At 41.0% G+C, this 21105-nt stretch overlaps 1 protein-coding gene across 2 annotated transcripts in view; it reads right to left on the bottom strand.

Annotated features, from left to right (window-relative positions):
• NDST4 (N-deacetylase and N-sulfotransferase 4) overlaps positions 1 to 14919 on the bottom strand; it is a 107729-nt gene extending 92810 nt beyond the window's left edge. For both annotated transcript variants that reach the window (XM_069805074.1, XM_069805150.1), the window contains exon 1: positions 14143 to 14919. The gene's annotated coding sequence lies outside the window, so the exon portion shown is untranslated. The remainder of the gene's footprint in view (positions 1 to 14142) is intronic.
• Positions 14920 to 21105: the final 6186 nt, after the last annotated feature.

Here is a 21105-nt window from a genome sequence, read left to right as displayed (position 1 = left end):
TGAAGAAATTTGTCTAGTATATTTTATGACTCTGGTATACAGTTCTAAGGAACCTCTTGATTTTGTCAGTTCAGGATCATAAAAACGCAAGTGAAAAGTTTTAATTTTGTTTCAAATGCCTTGTATACCACTATTCTAGTATTAGATTACTCTACTGCTTAGGGGAGCTTATCAGGCAATGAACAGAATGCTGAAGTAATTGTGAATTAATAGGTCTACTTGCTTGTGAGACGCTTGTTGCTGCTCTCAGTTTAGAGAGAGGGAGTTGTTTCTGAGGCCATTTGTGACTTTGCCGGGTTCAGATTTTTATGTGCTTTACTTTTCTCAGTTGGAAGCTTGCTAGGAGATTTTGTACCCCTGTATTGTGGGCTACTCCATCAGTGACCCTGCTGTGTGTCACACAGCAGTTGGCCAAAAGGTGAGCAAGGTGGGTAGTTTATCCACAGACAGAAGTGAACAGAAATGAGAAAAGCGTTCTGTATTTAGTAATGTCTTATAAGAGAAGAAATAAAAAAAGAAATCACAGCTATCACTAGGAAATTAAAATCAACCTGGTAATTGTCAGAGTATTTGCCCCCCTTTGGTGCTTCCCTTCTTCTGCAGTTCTGTCTGCTTGCTGGGATCTCGCTTCTTATTAAACCTCCAATTAAGATTTTATCAAAAGATAAAACTGGATCAAGCGAAGCATCCTCCGCCAGGCCGCCTTCCAGTTTTGGTGACGTTGATGAGTCACTCAGCCTGACTCTGAGGGTTTATCAGCTCCGGAGAATTGCTCTCCGTGGGAAGGGCAGCCTCGCTGGGTGGGTAATCTGCCTACAAAACAACTCATTGCAACGAGCCTTGGTTTTGTTAGCGTGAGATAGGCAGGTATCTTGGAAACAATAATTAACCCCCCCCCCTTGGGCTCTGCATCCTCTGCTTGCTTTCAGCACTAGAGGGCAATATTTTCTTGCTTTTTGGCAGGCAGCACCTGCTCTCACCTCCACTCAGAGAGCAGACAGCCCTGCCTGCAGGCAGGCTCTTCCAGAAGGGTCTCAGAAATCCCCAAGGTGGGTGAAACACCCTAATTAAGACTCTTAGGTGTTAAAATAATTGAAAAACAGGACTTCTGCTCTAAGAAACCTGCCACTAAATCACACTGAGTGCTTACCAAATAGCTCAGCCTACACCTGGAGCACAAGGGAACAGCATGCTACCTAAAATTGCACATTTTTTCCTCACTGTTCTGTCCCGCTGGATGTCCCAGGCAGTGGTACTGCAAGCTGTCAAAATAATACACCTCACGAGCCAGACCTTTGCTGCTACTATTGCATGTATTACTAAAATATGAGAAGCCCCTGACTTTACGCTAGCCAAAACAAAAGCATGGTTTTCATCCCAAGTTATTTGATCCAAATAACATTGGTAAAACCTTTTCCAGTTAAAATATTAGTAATCAGATTTAATGTAAACTAGTATATCTTTTGTATGCAGATGTTATAACAACTGCAAGTATTCACACTTATCTAGATGTCTAAATATTAGAATTGATAAGGAATTTAAACTTGCATGTGGAAACCTGGCATTGGAGCTGATCTTCTTAGTTTGCGCATTGTGTTTGAACCGCTCTGTTGAACTGATTATACTGTTCAGTAAAAAAAAAAAATAGTGTGAAGTAATTAAAGTTCATGAAAATAAATCAGCTATATTAGCCATTAGTGGGACATTTTCCAAGGCATAATTGGAAGTTAAGTGCCGTTTGTGCCTTTGAAACTCTCCCCCTTAAAGTTCAACAGCTTTATATTCGCTCAGAAATTCAAATATCTTTGGAGTCTTTCTGTGCTATATTAATTTGAAAAACACGGAAATAGGCCGTATTTCATAATTAGCATTACTAATGTAGTTTCATTTCAGAAACCAGTCTTTGAGGTCCTGTGTTCCTGTGGTCACTGGTCACTATTCATTGACTCTTTAGGGGTAAAGCCGAAAGCTGGGTACATTTGATCAAGGAATCAAGATTACGTTCATCCAGAGTTAGTCCTTCAGTAGATCCTCAATCTCACGTTCAGCTGACTTCCCACACATGGGGCCTTTCCCCAGATAGAGCAGTACTCTGCAATATAACTGTTGTGATGCCATAGCTGTCTGCAGGAACTGTAATTTTTCTTTAATTCAGGCAGCCAAAGAAAAACAGAGGCTTAAAAATTGCTGCCTCCTTGCTAAATAATACTTCTTGCTTCCCCATAAAAATGCATTTGATTGATGATTAAAGCATACTGATTTTGAAGATGATTGATTGGGAGATTAGGACTCAACTATTTAAAAACAATAGCACAATACTGAAGAGAAACAGCCTCTTATTAATACCATGTGTTAACATTGCATCAGGAATTAAAGCTGATCCTCTCATGGTCCAGTTCCTACGTGCAGACCTTCTCACAAGGCTTGGTGATTTACCAAGCATCTTGACCAAATTAGGTGTAACTAATCAGTGGGGGGAATACAGATGTTGCAGCAGGCAGTTACATAATGGGAAGGTAGCTGTTAATTGCTAACGAGGGAGAGCTGAAATAATGAAGTTATTGCCTGAGTAAATAGGGAAAACTACATTAAGAGCGAGAGTCGCTGTCTTCTGTTATCTACCAGGAGAAAGAGATGATGAGCGAGCAGTTTGGCTTTGGCAAGAGGTTAGTGGTGAGTACGTGGGCTGACCAAAGGGCAGGGGAGCACGGCCTCAGGGGCTGTTGTAAGCTCTTGTCCTTTCCTTACGTCTCCTTGTAAGTAGGCTGAGGATCCGTGATCTAGTTCAGCATTATGGAAAGCGGAGGCATTGATGTTAAGCAAGCAGTTGTGTTTATCCAGCCTACGGATTGAGCTAATAGACTTCACATCTGCAGCAGGTTAAGAGCACATTGATGAGGAGATGAGCAGGACGCTCGTATCACGGCAATACAGTTGTTTCTAGTCTCCTGTCTGCACCGGAGTCCAAGGTTGTGTGGAATAGTACGGGTAATTCATCTGGAGGCAGGCCAGAGGTTTCCTCTCATCTTATTCCAGCATAAATCAGAAATCAGACAGTCTTTATTTTCTATATATGAAACTTCCCTTTAGGCTAAAAAATTAATGTGAACCCTTTCCTCTTCTCCTTCCTTTCTAAGCTTGTATGACTCCTGCCATTTATTAGCAGCACAATGATCCACGATACCTACTTGCTACTTCTTACATATGACTGCTCATTCAATACAGAAACAAGCAACCTGATTTGAGTGAAAAATGACTCCTGTTGACCATTAGCAAAAGTTCAGGGTTTCTATTCACTGTAGAGGGAAAAACAGCTCTTTTTCTCAGAAAAGTTTCCAAGAGACTTTTTTTACTGAGCTCAGGAAACTTAAGTGCTTCTTGACAGTAACTTTTGCCTTTTTCAAGCTTAACAGAGTTGCAATGTGTTTTGTTTTTATAAATGTGGCTTTGTTCATGAGGGATGTTGATGCCAGCTGCTCATAGCTTACCAAAAAGTTTTAGAAAACTCTTTTACCTAGGATAAGGACAGCTTCTCAGCTGGTAAAAGCTGTCGCAGGTCTTCTAACTTTGTTCTAACTCTCTCTTATAATTTGAGCGGAGAGGCTGCTCAGCACTTTCACCTCTTTCGTTTGTTTTCAATGCATAATCATCTGTAAGTTAAAACACCAATTTTTCAGTATTTTCAGCAATTTGATCAGTCTATAATGCCCATATAATCTTGTGTGATTCCAGAAAGCTAAATGATGCAGAAGTTGAAGTCGATAATCAACGAATATAAAGCAAAGTGTTCGAAATACCTCAACTCGTGCACTCAATGAAAGCTGGCACAATCTTGTGAATGCAACAATACTTGGAAGCTAGCTATTTGACTCTTTTTACTTCAATCTCTTTGGCTTTAAACTTTTCCAGATGATTTCAGAACTTGGAGCTTTGAAGAAAAAAAAAGGCTCCCTGGTGGAAAGGTGGCAAAAGGCATATTTGGAGATAGGTTTTACATGCGTACATATTCTCAGACATGTGTTCACATATGCACCCCCCCCTCCCGCCCCCCACCTCTTACTATGTATATAAGATAGTTGGGAAACATGGTGTAAAGGTACCTAGGAAGTCTGTAAACTCTTTGCTCTTAATAAACTGATAACATCTGATTGCTGCAGACAGATTTGTGCAAAGCTAACAGTTTGTCTCGCTCCAGGACCACCAAAGTTGATCTGTTTTTATAATGGTTAGTATTGTCAAGTGTGATTTGAAGTATATTAACAGAGTGGTTTTCTTTATTGTCAGTGTTTTACCTGCCTTTTGACTGAGTAGGGGAATTGCGATTAGAGAAAGCCTTGTAGCAATTTTTATTCCTTAAACGCTTCTGAAGTTATGCAAATAGCCACTGTCGACTCGCCACAAGTCCCACTTTCTTGAACACGTACAATAGATGTGCCGTCGTAACAGCATGTAAGCAGACATATTTTGTTCTCATTAATTCATGTGATCTGAAGTTGCTGACTCACCAAGTGGTTTTTTTTTTCTTATTGATGCTTTTAGGCAGGTAATTATAACCTCTGCTAATGAGACCCCTCCCCCACGATATTCTACATGAATCAGTGGGATGCTTTTACAAATGCGAACTAATGAGTCTATAAGGAAGGTATTGCTCTTTCTGCAAATCCTCCCTCATGGAAGTGTTGCCTCCTTTGATTCTCCAGCACATATGCAAGACTTCACATTGCTGAACTCGAAGTAGAAATTTCTTCTAAGACTTAACCAGACCACACTTCTGGTGAATGTTGCCTGATGTTCAGCTTCAATGGGTCAGAAGAAAAAAGAGTTAATCTCTAACAGTCCCACGGTCATTTGGACCACCCAGAAATGCACATAAATGTCCCATCTGTGATGTTTCAGTGACATTTCTTCCAATTGTCACAACTGATTAGTCTCTATCATGTCAGCATTTTTGAATATAAGTAGTTGTAATATTTCCTCAGAAATCACTGACTGCTTATTTTTCTTGAGTGTCACATGTAGAAGCTCCTAGAAATCAGTGATAATTTAAGTATAGTCTTAGGAGGGCCATGGACGAAGACAGAACCTATATATATATTTCTTGTTTCTTGACAGAGTGGCTCTAGTCACCATCGCAATGGGTAGGTGTTAATGACCACATTAACCTTTTGTGCAGCTCCATATGTGGCAAAAATCTTGCGCAGTGATATCAAAATACGTCACTTTATCAAAATATACCAAAATACACATAACATTTTGATGTCATCAGACAAAACATCTTAGTTTTGTGGCCAGACTTAAAATAAATTTAAAACAAAAAAGTATCTTCTCAATGCTGTTTCCAATAAACGTGTCCATCTTGCCTGAGTGGTGGTACTAAGATCTATCGCTTTTTACCAGTAACTCACCAAAAATTCAAAAAAGCTAAATGGCATTACTCTTGGGTCCAGGCCTGATTTTTTCTAGGCCATTTGGTAGACCCGTGGCTGAGCTGGAAGCAATAGCCACTTGTTCTTGCGTAATGCCCTTCAACAGGTCTGTGTCTTTACAACCACCATGACATCTGTAGAAAAGTGACTGAACTACCAAGGATGAAAAGAAGGTTTTCAGAGATGATCTGAGCGTCAGAAGCTTATTGCTTAAGCCGTGATGACAGAGCCAAAATGTCAATGCAGAAAGTTATGGCTGAAAACAGAGCAGAGATGCCACAGCACAAAGTTGTGCGTGACCTACAGGATCGAGTCCTTAGGGCTGATGCTTTGCTTTCCCAGTGGGATTAATGGAGAGTGCAGGTGTAATGAACATCTTATGATTGCCCCTTTTGTATGAGGCTGGTGAATAAAAGCAGGCTTCACATGTTTTCCTGAGGCAGCCTGCAAAACATTCCTCCTGACTTGATGCAACAAATCTTCTGATCTCACTTGGTTAATGGCTCTTCATCACTTTTCAATTCATAGTTTAATGCTTCAATGGAAGCCAATTTGAATTCATTTAACTTTTCAAATAAAACTTTTGTGAGATGCTGTATCAGATGTTTTATTACAGTCCATCTATTCCGGTACTGTTTTCTACTTTTATAAGGCTGTCAATTAGCTATCCGGTTTCAATAGAATGATTTGTGTTGTGAATTCAGTTGAGAGACAACATTTGTGCAATATAATGGCTGCCTAACTATAACTCCTTAAAGTCAATCAACGCAATAGTCGAACTCTGTACATCTTGTTTGATGATATATGAAAGCTAAGGCATAAAAAAAAATTAGATCTTTTTATAGTTCTATTAGCATCTAAATAACTGCAGATTTTCTTTATCTGTTTTGAAAATTTACCAAGGATTACAGATTTGCTGGATAGCTATTGAAACTTTACTTTTTGGAGATTTCTCACACAAAAAAAGTGTATAAGCTCTCTTTTTAATGAAAAGGCCCTTTGCCTACAAGACATAGTCACAGGCTCTGGAATAGCTTATTAGAAGCTAAACTCTTTGGTCTTTATACTTTTTTTTTTTTTTTTGTAGTAGCTAACAGTTTCCCACACTTTCTGTTTTCCTATTGCTTTTAAGGGACCTAAAAATGTTAGCCACCATACAAGATAATTAAAATGTCTCCACCCTTATATCAATTACAAGATATTTCACTGAATAACATGTTTTGTGGTGTCTGTATCTTGTCACAGGGACTAGTTGTGAGAAAGTCTGATGCGGTCACATCTGCGCTAGGACTTAAAAGGAGGCCACTAACTTATTTCAGAGAGACTACTGCCGTCACATAGTCATGATCTATTACTACTGCAAAGGAAGTCTATTTAAATCCAGATAACAAAGATTTTGTACCTAAATCCTTATAACAGCACATTTGCCACATGAAATTTAAACAGAGGTTTATTCTGAGTTTACTCAAGCCAGGTTGCAGCCAGCCAGAGACTGTTTCCAAGCTCTGGGTACATTAGCTCTCATTATAACAGCTTCCCTATATTTATTCTTTAAGTAAATTCTACTGGAGTCCTCTGTCCCCATCCTCATCCTCGTTGGCTGAAAGGTTTTGTTGTTATTGAGAGGATTTGGTAGAAAAATGGGTAGAATACACAGTGAATGAGTTTGGTCCCAGCAACCTCTGATCAGAGTAGGTGTGTGGGCTAGAGCATCATCTAAACCATCAGCACTGGTGACAACCTGGCAGGTCTTAGCCAGCAAATAGTGCTAATGGCATGTAGAGGCTTTCAAGTGAAGTAAGGTGAACAAAGTGAATGAAGACATGGTGACCTTCCATATGCCTCTCTGTGTGTGTGTTCTTCTTGGACTTCCAGTTGACATTGTTCTAGAGGAAAATTCAGTAGCTTCCACCTTGCTCATGAAATACTTGCATTTATCACTGCTTTATTATGTGACAGTTTGGGGGCAGGAAGTTAAGTTTAGAATCTTTCTCCTGTCTTTTTCATCTATATTTAAATTGCATAAGTTAGAGTCTTAGACCTAGACCAGGTTCCAGGCAGTCCTTCAGAAAATTCTGGGTCTTATTACCAGTTCTTTAAAACTGGAAAGATTAGCTTTTTGTGGCAACCAGCTATGGCTGCACATGTTGTCAGTAAAACTAATCTAGACGGAGAAACTTCATCATGTCCTAAAAATACTACAATACCCAAGAGATGATATCTCACTTGAATGTATTTAAGTATTTCGGAAACTGCCAAGCAGACAAGATAGTCCAACGAAGTTTTATGGAAGATATTAATACAAATTCAACTTCTTTTTATCTTGAAATGATTGGATGGGTATTGTTTGCCTATCAAGAGGAAAAATGCCTAGTGGTGAGAGGATAAGGCAGGGAGCCGAAACTTTGAGTTCTGTCTCTTTCTGCCACCAACATCATGTATTGACCTCTGGAGGCCACTGATTTTTTTCAGTACTTCAGTTTTCCTGTCTGCGTTGTGGAAATAATACCCTTTTCTACCTTTACATGGGCATTAGCTGTAAAATGTTCTAAGACGATTCATGTTCAGTTCAAATGTATGTAGCATGGATACTGCAAACAGTGCATTTAAGAAAGCCAGTGCAAAATTCATACTTTCATGTGCAGTCAAATGTATTTGCAGTGCTTGCTTCCTTTTCCTTCTTATTCTTCATACCCTGGTTAAATTTCTTTCTGTTTATTTCTGCCACTGTTTTATGGGGTTTCTCTGAGAAAAGCCACTTTGTCAGTCAAGTGCAAGATCTCTTTTGAGATTTCTGGTGTGTCATCTGTGACCTGTAGGTACTGTTTTCCTTTTGGTTCAAAATATAAACAAATGTTTCCTTTCAGAAGATCTATTCTTTGTTTTGTCTAGATAAAGTACAATTTAGAAATGCCACTAGTAGGATAAGGGTTCTACTTGGGAATTCAAGGGATTTTTTTTGCTGAGTCACGGTAAGCTCAGAGACAGGAACTGGAACTAATACCATTAGAGCTATGTGATAGAAAAGCGAGGCTTTGATTAACCTGTTGCTTTCGTGAAAAATCTCCGCTTATTGAACTACTGAGGCATTAACTTATTTTTGGAAATGGGGGGTGGAATAACAAAAAACCAACTTGTTGTCAAAATCTTTCTGAACATACTACCCCTGCACCTGGCTGGAATTAGTTACATTTCTTTACACTCCTGTTCTCTCTTGTGTACTGGGGGCACAACTGTGCTAGGTTTTCTAATATACATCTCCAGAATGCATCTTGGAAGAGGAAATCCAGCCTGGCTTTCTGGTTTATGGAAAGGGCTTACAAGCCAACAAAATGATGTCTCATTAGTTGACACAATGATACGTTGTAATCCATAAAGGTCTGTTTTAGACAGTGCATTCATAGATATTTAATTTTCTGCCTGAATGTAAATATTTTCCATGGAGGAGAAAACCTTTTCGGAGGTACTTTTAGTTAAAAAATCTGAAGATGCAGAATGACTGCTGCTGATTCATGCTGGCACGTGGAGCTTGCTCCAAATCTGATGCAGAGTTAGTCTTATGGGAGTCTGAGAGTGTCAAGTGTTTTGAGGCATGCACTGCTCGCTCCGCTTGTCGTGTGGACAGTATGTACCACAGAGGTCTCTTGATCTTTAATTATGATTTTTTTTTTCAGGTACAAATTATAGTAACATGTGCTCCTGCAGGTAATTTGGAAATAATAAGGTATGGGGAGACAAGATTCAGTTGATGTTGTGTTAGAAGATGTAGTTCCAGAATCACTGCTTTTCAGTTACTAATGAGATAGACCTTGAGAAGGAGGAATGGTCACTCTATCAATTCAAAACAAACCTCAGTTGCTAACAGTAGTTACTGGCTTGTAAAGTGCCCTGTGCAGGAAAGGATTGCACACGATGTGTGCATGCATGGTTCCACCCTTAACAGTGCAATCGTAGGAGGGCAGAATAGCAAAATCATTTAAAATGGCACAACAAATAGAGTTTACTGACTAGTAATGAATAAAAATGGCCTAGTCCATTGTACCAGCTATTTAGGTAGGTAGAGTGCATGTAGTCTGCCAAAAGTATCAAGGGAGATGGCCCTGCTTTTGTTTAAATAAAAAAAACAAAACACCAAACCTATGAGAACTTTAAAATCGGAAGCGACCAGTAAGTGTACTTTCTGTATCTTACCCAGAAGCCTAAATGCTGCTGCGCCTTCCTCTCATTCCAAAAATTTCTCTCTGACTCACTGACCACCTGCCCTCCCCTCCGGTGGTTTAGGGGGTGATAAATATCCCAGTGCCAAAGAATAAATTCAAAGAATACCCTGTGGCCCTGGAACTTGAGCTCTGGCCTTCTCGTTGCAAAATATGGTCCCATGCAAAAGGAAAGGATGTGGGATAAAATGTTCCCTGAAACTAGAACATAGAGGTGGGTGCATATTTCATGACAGACTGTTTTAACTTTCCAAACAGTCGCTTCTTTTATGGCCAGCAGCTACTAATTAATTATTTATCAGAACACTTATTTATACACTAAAAGCTAAGTGCAATCCTTTCAGTGGAAGCCTGGCAGAGTGCGGGTTGAAATAAGTAGCTGTGGATAGTCCTTCAGGAGGATAAGTTTCGTGCACAGTTCTGCTCAGGGAAGAGCCTGTTCACATTATTCTGTCTGCTGTGTGTCTGATAATGATATATACGTATGGGAGATTAAAACCCGGCCATTAGTAAAACTCTATAGCTGTAGATGCATCAGCCCTGAGCATTAGCTGGGCATGTGTTTCTCGGTGCTTTTGTGGGCCGTGACAGGATGGCAGATGCTCCTCTCGTCCCATCGCCACGTACGGACTAACTCTGAACTTGGAAGATTGTCCTAGCCGAAATTCTGCAACAGCAGCCTTGGGTGCAAAAGCACGCACTCTCTAAGTTTAGCTGTACCATGGTCTGGGACAAATGCATCAGCAGCTATACGTGTACAGATTTTAAATTGCTGTCTGCATTATGCTGTCTGTTTTGGGGCTGTGCTATGGAATACCTTGTCTTGGCAAGTTTTGGGGAAGAACAGGAACTTGCATGGTAGCCTCCAGGTGACATGCTGAAGCAGGGAAGACCAAGACGTCCCTAGGTCATGAAAAGCAAACCAGAGATTCAGCAGGTTTTCCCTTGGCCAGGCTAAGTAGGACGAGTACAATTCTTATTTCATCAGCTTCCAAGGAAGAAGAGGGAACTCCTTGCTTTTTGCTTCTTTTCTCATGAAAGAAGCCCACCCTGCCCCGGCTTGTACTTCTGTATTTGCTTTGGCTCTGCAAACCCCATCCTTGCAGCAGAGGAGGGAGGATTAGTTTGCTCCACTTGCCCACACTTGGGGAAAGCGGTTGTGACCCTTCCTGTAGCCAGAGGGGAGGAAACAGGTTTAAATACTTCTCTGCTCCTTTCAGAATTGTGTTTAAATCATCTCATCACAATACATCACTTCTGCCAATGTGCCAATGTGTTTTCTTCATCAAACACTGACATGGTTTCTACACTGTTGTGCTGTTGCCATGTGATTCTGGTGGCATTACTATTTATATAAAATAGTATTAGTTTTCTATAGCAACTGTTAATTTCAGAAGAATCTGTGATTTCATTGTAATTATTACTGACAGTCATTGTAATAAATGTTTTGGATTGATGTGCATGGTTTTCATTTTCTTCCAGCACCTGATTTCTTTCTTTTTTTTTTTTTAATGGCTCAAACAATTTTTCTAATTTAAATGTTGACATAGATGGAAAATAAATTCTGTGTTTGTATCCAGCACTCTTCTAGGTGGCTTACACTTCTTGAGGGGCATAGCTTTAACATCTCAATGGGAGAAGCAGACTTGTTGCTGTGATATGAGCATTCTTCAGCCTTTCTCAAAATATGAGATACGACACTTTTAACTTAATGCTCCAAGCGATTTCCAGCACTGAGACCCTCCTTCTCCCATAGTCCAGCCCCTCAGCCTGCTTTAATGGTCCTCAGCTGCATCCCAGGCCTGAGAATAAGGGATCTGCTAAACTGCCACCTTACACTGTACTCCTTAATCCTTGCAAATGGTTTCAGACCCAGGCTCCCCTCACCTTGGAAAGTGTGGAGAGCCCTTGGCTCGTTTTAAGCTCAGTACCCTGTTCCTGAAATGATTCCACAGGCTGGGGAAATTGCAGCTTTCTGCACAATTCCAAACTATCCTTTCCTTGAGCCACCCAGGCCCCAGCTTGAAATGCTTTGCTGCTCTTAGCCCAGGGTTTGCTTTGTTAAGAAAAGCCCATTTTGCAGGTATGGAAAGCAGTTTCTTGATGCACCTAAGAAACAGAGGCATTATGAAAGCTTTGCAAAGCAAACACTTGATGGAAGCAAACATCAGTGTATACATGCAGCTGAAGCTCAGCCAGCCCTATGGTGATAGAGGCAGTCAAATCAAAATTGATTGTGGGCTAAATCAGAAAGATTTGGAACAGAAATGGTCTTTTTTTTTTTTTTTTTTTGTAAGAAGTCATGATATTCTTTCCCTTACTGCTTGTAGAACAATAAAATGAGAAACAAAACTTTTCCTGGTGGCATATAGTTAAATGTAATTTTTTGTTTATCTACCTGAAAACTCAGTCACAACTACTAGTAACTCATCAGCATTTTCTTTGATCAGTATTGCCCTGGGTCTGCAATATGTGGCCATGTTTTCCTTAAAGTATCTCATTACACCTCTGAGAATTCCTGTACTGTAAGCCTTAAAAAAAAAAAAAAAGAAAATCTTTACTATTAGCATATTTTTCTCCCACTCATACTGAATGATAGTTGAACTCTGGAAAAGCTTACGATTCCCTGCATGCTGCCACATCAGCTAAGTTTAATCAGTGCCATGACAAAGAGCAATATAGCAGATATCACAACCTCTTAACGTCCATAAAGTTTTAATAGGACTTCCAGAACTTTATAATGTGAGTTAACAGGGTGTTCAGACTGCAGTGGAAGTATAGGTGAGGGCATATATGTGTGTGTGTGAGTGCAAGTGATCAGTCACTCAAGCATCCTCCTCTGTGCTTAAATCTAACCCTTTGGATTTGATTTACTCCAGTAAAATGAAAGTTAGAGGAGCATTTCTCCAGCCTCCCAGAAAACAGTGGTGTCAACAGGACATTAAGATACTCCTGCTTTCATTTGAGGCTTTCAGACATTAGGCATTTATTATGAATCAAAAAAAAACCCCGGCCATGTTCTCAGGAAATAACACAAAACCTAATACACGATCTTAAACTTCTGCACAGAGTAATGCCATTAGGAACATCTAATCTAATTGAGTAGATCATATTATTTGAATTGATAAGATTCAGAAGAAAACTGGAAGCCAAGAATTTCCTTAGTTAAATGCAACTTGGCATTCCCCCCCCCCCCCCTTTCTTTAGAGCAGCATTTTAGAAAGCGAGTCACACAGTGCAGCTTGGCCGATGGTAAAATGTGCCTGATCAAAGTATACAGACACGGTGGGGCAAGACAGTGAAGCACCTGGCGACATTGCCAACTATTTAAACTTTACGAACGAGGAGATTCTGCTATTCTTACACAAGCTGAAAATCCTATAGTGGTAGGATCATAACTGAAAACTACTGAAGAAATGGGGTAAAAATGACTTATTTCTGGTTTTATCTTTTGCTCTGGTAACATTTAGGTAGAAAAGGCAGAATAACCTGCTACACGGGGTAGGCCAGATCCTGCAGCATTTATTCACAGGGAGGGAGGGTCCAATCAATGTGATTAAGAGCTGCAGAAGTTAGTAAAAAATTACATGGTACGTTCCTTGGGGAAAAGAGGACTTAATGAGTGTGGGGTTTGTATGTATGTGCGGTTACATTAGTGTAGTGCTTATAGGAGGAGACTTATTCACCTCTAAACATTTCTCCTTTGAGTGTTTATTCCCAGCAGTAATGACTTGGAGCCAGTATGACAGCTGTGAGATAAAAACACCGGGCTGCTGCTGTGCTCCGACTCTGTAGTCGTCTGAAGAGCAAACACTGATTTCTTCAGTTTACCTCTTTCTACCTGAAACAATCCTTGCCTCCCCGCTACGAATGATCATACTGTTTTAAAAAAACCAAATGTTGCCGAGTGATGTTTGGATATCAAACCGCTGGAAGAGAGCAGATCTGCAGGTCTTGGCTTCCTCACAGGACAATTACTCTTACTTTAAATAGTGCCTGTTTACTTTATAGCCACGGAAAGCTTTTGCATTGTCATTTTAATCCACTAGTTTTGCTTAACTTGGCTAGGTGGTAGCAAATAAAAGCCAAGTATATGGAGTAGACCAAAGAAGAATTGCAACCTTATCCCCCTTTTTTCCTCACATAACTTCCCATGCTGTAACTTCTGTGGTCTTTCATATATTTAGTCAGACAACTGTTTCCCCTCGGAGGGCGCGCATCCGTTTACATCAAGGGCACTTGCATGCAAACATGGCAAAGACTGTCTCAAACTTTCAAATAATCCTTTGAATGCCAGGCTCCAGGCAGCTTTCTGAAGTACTTACTATACATAATTAGGTTCTAGGCAAAGCATTTCACACGCCCTGTGGGTATTTATACCTGGCCAGGAACTGTTTTCCTGCCTCTGGGTACAGGCACCGTCTATATAGTCGTACGAATATATAGCCAGAAGTATAGGTTAACGTAGCAATAGGCGCAGAAGCTGAACAATAGCTTACCTAGAGAAGGATTTCTCTTCCTAGGGTGCAGGGAAGAGACATCTGCTATTCAAATCTCTTCACATGGCTCCAGGTAAACTAGGGAGAGTTTTCAATTGAAAGCAGCTGTCTGAGCGGCATCCCGGGAAGGCTCCTCTTGCTCCAGCCCCAGTAACTGAACTCTACCGGCACAGTCACATCTCATTTATACACAGACTGTCCTTTTCCAAACAAGCAGCCAGCTGGAAGGATTCAAACCTCTGTTCAGCACGCCGTTAAAAAACGCAGCTTCCTCCTTGGCCGCGGGGATTACACCGGGGAGCGAGGCAGGCGACGGCAAGAAGGCTGCGCGAACTATTGAATCGCCCGAATACCAGCTGCTCCCGTTACCACTGCCGGTGCTGCCGCCGTGCCTCCCGTTTGCTGTAGTCAGCCTCCCTCTCCCTCATATCTACGGGAGCATCGAGGCGGCTTTGCAGGGTGGTGATTGGCAGAAGCGGCCAATTCCTCCCGCTAATCAACCCCCAGACTTTCAAGGACTCGGAGCCGCTCTGATGTCATTCGAACCGAGGGGGGATGCTTCACGCGAGGACGCTAATTCGGAGACGAGCCGCATTCCTCTCCCACCGCCGTGATTGATTAGATGCTCCCGGGAGGATTTGCATAATCTGTCATTGTGCAGTTGGACCACCTCCCCTCCTGCCCGCCCGCCCGCCCAAAATGCGGGAGGAAAAATGCCACTTTCAGCTTCGGATTTTACACCTGGAGTCTGCAGCCGAAAGCCTGGGAAAAAGGAAAAGTTGAAAGAGTCATTTTCCAGCAGGAGAATGCTCGAGCCCCCAGCCCCCCCCCCAGCCCCAGATGCCAAAGAAGGCTCAAGAAAATCGCAATACTAGAAGACTTGTTGGTTCCTACTCTTGTTAGGTCACTGATAAGATCACCCGCTACAACAAAAGGTGGGGTTTAATGCATGGCCAAAATCAAGCAGAGGTCACCCAGCAAGTTGGTTACAAATGATCTCCCTGACACCACCTCTGGGGGGATACGAGTAAACGTGCGGCGCTCAGGGGTGCGAAGTATTTTCCTACTGTATGCGATACAAATTCCACCTATTTGTTGTATAATTTCGCATTAAAAACCTTTATCTCATCCAGCTAGAGATGAAACCTACCTCCACAGCCAAGAAACACGATTGTGATGTGACTTTAAATTGTATTACAGAGGAAAACCTAAACACTTTCTATATTAAAAAAATTAGATTTTATACCAATCTAATTTTCAATTTTTGCCAGCTTGACACCTTTCACTCCAACGCCGTTCTTTGTACGATACACCTTGGAATTGAAATTCAGCCAATTCTGTGCAGCAAATGTGAGGAGAAAATAGTTTTGTTCAAGGAGACTGGAACAAAACCATTCGGAGATGATGAATGACGCTGTAAACTCAGATTTGAATCATAGAAGGGTCAGCTCAACCTTTCGTGTTTCCAAAATAGTGTAAATAAATGGTTTCCATGCAGTTTACCATTTACATCCTTCAGCTGGGACCTTCTACATGAAGAGCTATTTGCTCTCTGTGAATATCCAAGTTTCAAAGATGGTAGATATTCCTAACTGGGGACTAATTTATTCTTTCTGGCTAAATTAGAAACTGAGGGAAAATTAAAATTCAAAGTATGTCGGAGTCATTTCCTGCAATTTCTAATTACAAAGCACTCGCTGGGGGTCTTTAACAAACACCTCGCACCTATGGCTGGCTCTGGATTTGAGATTTCTTTCCCAAAGACCGTTGCGAAGTTTGGGTGTGGGGTTCCCACCACAACTAAGCGGTGAGCGGGTGCCTCCTTGCATCCCGTGCGAACACCAGAACTTAAGTCGGGCTGTAAACTAAAACCTCCGAACCAAGTGAGAGAGTCTCTTCCCAACATAAGGAAGACTTCTGGTGCCATTGGTCAAAACCCACCAAAAAATGGGAGAGCTTCCTATTAGTAATCTGCTGCTACAACAAGTCCAGTTGTTTTGTCCCTCCTTCTACTCGTGTACTTGACTCCTAGCTGTACTTCAAGCGCCGGAGACATCCCTGCGGGCGGAAGGGTTTGGCCGCGGGGTGCGCGTGTGCCGCAGGATGGCTCTTAGCTGCCGCCAGATGTGGTGGGAGCAGCCGGCTGCCCCTTTTGAAGCCGCTGCCGCAGATGTTCCCAGGGCGGGCCGGCGGCCAAGTGGTTACGCGTACCGTCGAGAGTGTGCTTTAATTCAGATGCTGAAGTCACTCTTTGAACTTAAATCCTTGGCTTAAGAGCATGCTACGCTAGATGAATTCAACATGAAGAAGCATGGCTGTTGATTCACGCTGCCTCAATATCTGTTTGCTTTGTTAGCAATTCATTTTAAGTGGAGGATCAGGAGACTTACTATGCCAGGGTCTGCCCTTATTAGAAATGTCTAGAAATCAGTTGGCAGAATTGCTCCAACTCTCTTCATGTAACAAAAAGAGCACACCAACCCTTGGGGAAAAAGATAGTACAATTTGATTTTTCACTTCTCTCTCCTTTGGGTAGTAGCGAGAACTGAACGCTTCTTGCTCGGACACAAAGGCACTTGAGTTACCTAGAATGTCCTTCCAATCTCGATATTATTCTCATGCTCTGCTTTAGGGAAAAATATACATGAAAGAAAATAGGACAGCAAGAAACAGAAAAGAAGTATGGGTGCGGAGAAACAGTAAAAAAAGGGAAATTCTAGTAACAAAACACCGTATTAAGAGGTGCCACTTTTATGCTGAAATCCTTGTCACAGCATGTGTGGTTTTCTGAATCTTACCTGCAGCACAGATTTTGCATTAGCTAGTGGAAATTCTGCATTAGTTAATAGTTGTGTGATTTATTTCCCCCCGCCGTATGGATAGGCAATCACAACCGCCTAGCCCTCCTATCTCAGTAGTTTAAAAGTTATAGATGAAACCTACCAGGACTTTGCCCAAAACTAGTATTGCCTTTCAAAAACATGGCTTTTTGGGTTTATAACTGTGGGTTTGTTGGAGTTTTTTGTGTTGATTTTTTTTCGTGGTGGGTTTTTTTTCCTTCAAACTCCCTAGTGGAAGTGAGCGTTGCTTTGTTCTGTCCAAATTTTCTTGGAGCTTACACACTTTACAAGACATACAAATGCTTTACTTTTCTAAACCTAGTGCTTTCACATAGACCTCTGCTTAGCACTGTGAAAGTTAACAAGACTTTGATCAGATTCTGTTTTTAAAGGGGCATCTGCATTTACATGAAAGGCAACTGCTGAAAATTCAGCATCTGTCTCCTATTTAGATGCTTAAATCCAGACTCTAATGCTCATAGTTATCTATTCTAAGTACTATACTATCACGATAATGTCTGTGCACTTAATTTTAATGTATTTATCTTCACAGCACATGATGAGGTGGAAAAACACAATTCCTGTAGTTCTGTGCTGAGAAACATGATACAGAACAAGCAAACGCTTTCAGAAATTAATACCTATAATATACAGTATCTCCCTGGTTCACACTTCTAGACTACTTGAAAACTTTCATTGAAACATTTGGATTGATGTTCTGTTGTTATGTCGAGTTTTTGTTTTCTCTGATTGCTCCCGGTTTTCTCACCTGTTATTACAGTGTTCTGATGACACTTTAATAGGTACTCCTTACTTCTCCTTTCAAAAACTACCTTGCAGCACGAAGGCCGTGCTTCAAAATAAAGTTGACTACAGTACACGTAACTGTCTCTTCCAGCTAAAGATGCTTTTACGGTCTTTATTGACAGAAAGATGGCTTTTGACGATTAAGTTCATAATGAGTTTAAAAGAACAAAAAATGACTATTGCTGAAAGGACCAGCTTTTCCTTGAGCTGTGGAGACATCTTATGAACTTCCCTGTAATTAAACAACAGTGTGTCTTTTATTAAATACACAGAGCAGTTCATCAGCTGGTGTAAATTGTCAAAACATCCATTGATTTCAGAGGAACTATGACAACTTATAAGAGTTATAGATTAGTCTCTAATTTTCTAGCAGCTCCTCAAGATATGCAGAACTTAATTACACTCACATCAAAAGTGCAAGAAACATAAAGGCATAGCAGACTGTGTTCTTTTTAGAGTATTCAAAAATATATTTCATTAAGAAAAGTCTGTTTGGGTTTTTTTGATGTCTCAGTAAGTTGTTAGGGTTTTTAATCTGAATATTTTGGCTCTGACTCAAAATGTGTTAGAAGTTTTATATACTCAGAAATGTAGGGCTGAAATATAGATACACTTGGAGCCGAGTTTCACGCATCACAACTCAGTTAAGGCATTCATGTCTTCTACTTAAAGTGCCTGCCTTGTCACGGGTTATTCTTATTTCCCAGATGACAGTGGAGAATATGCTGCTAGGAGTCCACTTAAGCATGAAGCACTGATTTGAAACAACATCAACAGCAAAAATGATGCAAAGTCCTACAAGCAAAATAAAAAAATATGAACCAGGTTCCCTGACTGCTGACTTTCTCCAGCTACACAGTTTCTGTTCAGCTGCTATTATGCTCCCCTGTTTATGGCTGGACACACTTCTGCAAATGATAAAGGCAAATCAGTGCATACCAGTTCTGTAATGAATGACCTTTATCTTAAACTTTTATTCCTTTGTAAAATAACTTTGACATCCTAGTGTGTTTTTGTTCCTGTAAGGCTTCGGATGTATTAGTTTCAGAGGGTGTGTTGATACAAGCTAATGTTGAAATATCTGTTAAACTAACATACATTCATTAACATCTAACTTTAGAGCCGCTCCACATCTCTCTAATTACATTACTATTTTATGTCTTAAGTGCTTACTCAGCTATAAAAATATAAATTCTGGTCTTTTAAGTACTGTTATCAAGATACTATCAAAGCAAAAAATGAGTTTGTTCTACTTAATCCACAGTCTGATGTGTGTCACCATTTCCTGAGTTATCAGCTCACCGTGACACCGAGACAAGGGTTCATGGTGTGTGAGAGAGAAGCCTGTCTTTGTGTATCCGTAAAGCCTTCTGGGCTCTTGCCCACAATTTTCCTTACAGAATCCTTCCTGGGTTCAGCTTTGGCCTGAAGTCAGCAGAAAGCTCCTGGGAAGTGAATGGGGGTAGGACTGGAGCTTAGGAAGAGAAGAGCTTTTTACCAGGCCACGCTTTAATGCAGCAGGAGAGACTGAAGCACCGGAGAAGGTTTATGTTCTGCTCAGCCCCGTTGTGATTTGTGTTCGCACCTGTAACACCTTAGCGATGTATGGGAGCTGTTTCTCATTTGGTCTGTTTTCACGAACGCTGTTCTTGTGACCTCCCTGCTGATAAGCAAGCCAATCTATATTTGTAAATCCTCACAAAAACTATACTAAAAGCAGGTCCAATTCATCCAACTGCCTCGCTCAGAAAAGCTTGCTGCTGCCTCCACTGCATTGCAAACTGTTGCAAATATAGATGTTTGTTGATCTAGAAACTCCAGTAGCGCTCCCATTTCCCCTTTCTGTGGAAGCATGAAGAATCATTTACTGTATTTTTTTTCTCCGGTGTGACTCACCAAGGTTATCCTTCACCAGAGATCATCATATAGCTTCTCTCACCCCCAGTACTGCAGACAGCAGAAGTGTTGTCACCCCGTTGTACATCAGCTGTGGTGCCGTTCTCCAGTGCCCACTCACAACATGAGTTCAGGGGAAGTGACTTATTTCGATGAGTAACACGTTTTGTACAGCACTGCTTTACAGCAGCTCGAGGAGCTCCTTACGAGAAGACTGTGTAGTACTCTTCTCCGACGTGAACTTCAGCAGACCCATCTACCAGCTCCAGATGATCTCTGGACAACCCGCCGTGATTTGTGTTGGTTTATGATTTCCATAAAATGGAATGAATCCCCCGTGACTTGCAGAGCATGCGTTGCAATGAGGAATGTGCAAAAAATGCCCAATTCCGCTCTGCCTCTGGCGAGGGAAGAAGCCAACCCCAGAGACGAGGCAATGCTGCTGGTACGGAGGGACTGGTCCCTGCTGCGTCACTCTTCTGCTGAGGTTCTTTGGGCCTTTTTCCATTCTCCCAGTCCAAACCTAGTGGGGCTATTTTTGGAAAAAATAGAACGAAGGGAGGAAACCAAAATGTGCTGGAAGGAAAGGTCTGTAACTTGGCCGTTGGGGAGTAATATATATCCTTCTCTCCGCTCCCCTTGCATTTTAAGGAGCAATTATCTAACAAATTATGGTATTATTTTGGGAAAGAAAGAGGTAATTCATTCTTGCTGCTCTACCACAACACTTGGGACCGTGAGAACAATTATCTCTGTGTAATGTCAACTTTCAGTCGTCATGTGCTAGCTGCATAGCTGAGCTTTGGTGGCTTTCTAAATAAAAAGAGAGTAATGGGGTTGTATCACTGCAGGATGTTGTTCTCCTGATGGATAAATCAGCAAACCAGTACTTCAAGTAAATTATTTGATGGTCCAATGGTTAACAGCTCATGCAAGACCACAAACAGAATAAACAGCGAAGTTGTAGTAGGGCTGGTAAGATGCCTACAGGAAGGTGCCTTCTAATAAAGAGGAATCCAAACCAACTGTTGGCAAAGCCCTTATCACAAAGAACATCACCTGTAAAACTAAGTGATAGCAGACAAATCTTAAAACTAAGCATTTCTTCCTTGATTATTAAAAATTAAGAAGCTTGAACTCTTGGTTTAATGTATTAAGTGATTTTTAAAAAAATTTTTTTGAGTTATTCAAACTGTGGAATGATTCATAAAGTAGCTTAATTAGACCATAGCTCCAATGGGAGTCCCCTTTAACATGTCTACAGAGGCTCTTTAAATACTCTAATCCACCTCTGAATAAAAGGTGAAACCAGGAATGGTATTTTCAAAGGAGAAACTACAAAGAGCATTTATCTTTCTCTTTTTACTTTTCTGTCCTTGCGATCTAGATATCAAGCTTCCATTACATTTTAAGGATGACT

Source organism: Haliaeetus albicilla, chromosome 1 (assembly GCF_947461875.1).
Source record: "Haliaeetus albicilla chromosome 1, bHalAlb1.1, whole genome shotgun sequence".
NCBI classification, from domain to species: domain Eukaryota; kingdom Metazoa; phylum Chordata; class Aves; order Accipitriformes; family Accipitridae; genus Haliaeetus; species Haliaeetus albicilla.
This window is presented reverse-complemented; position numbering and strand designations above follow the sequence as displayed.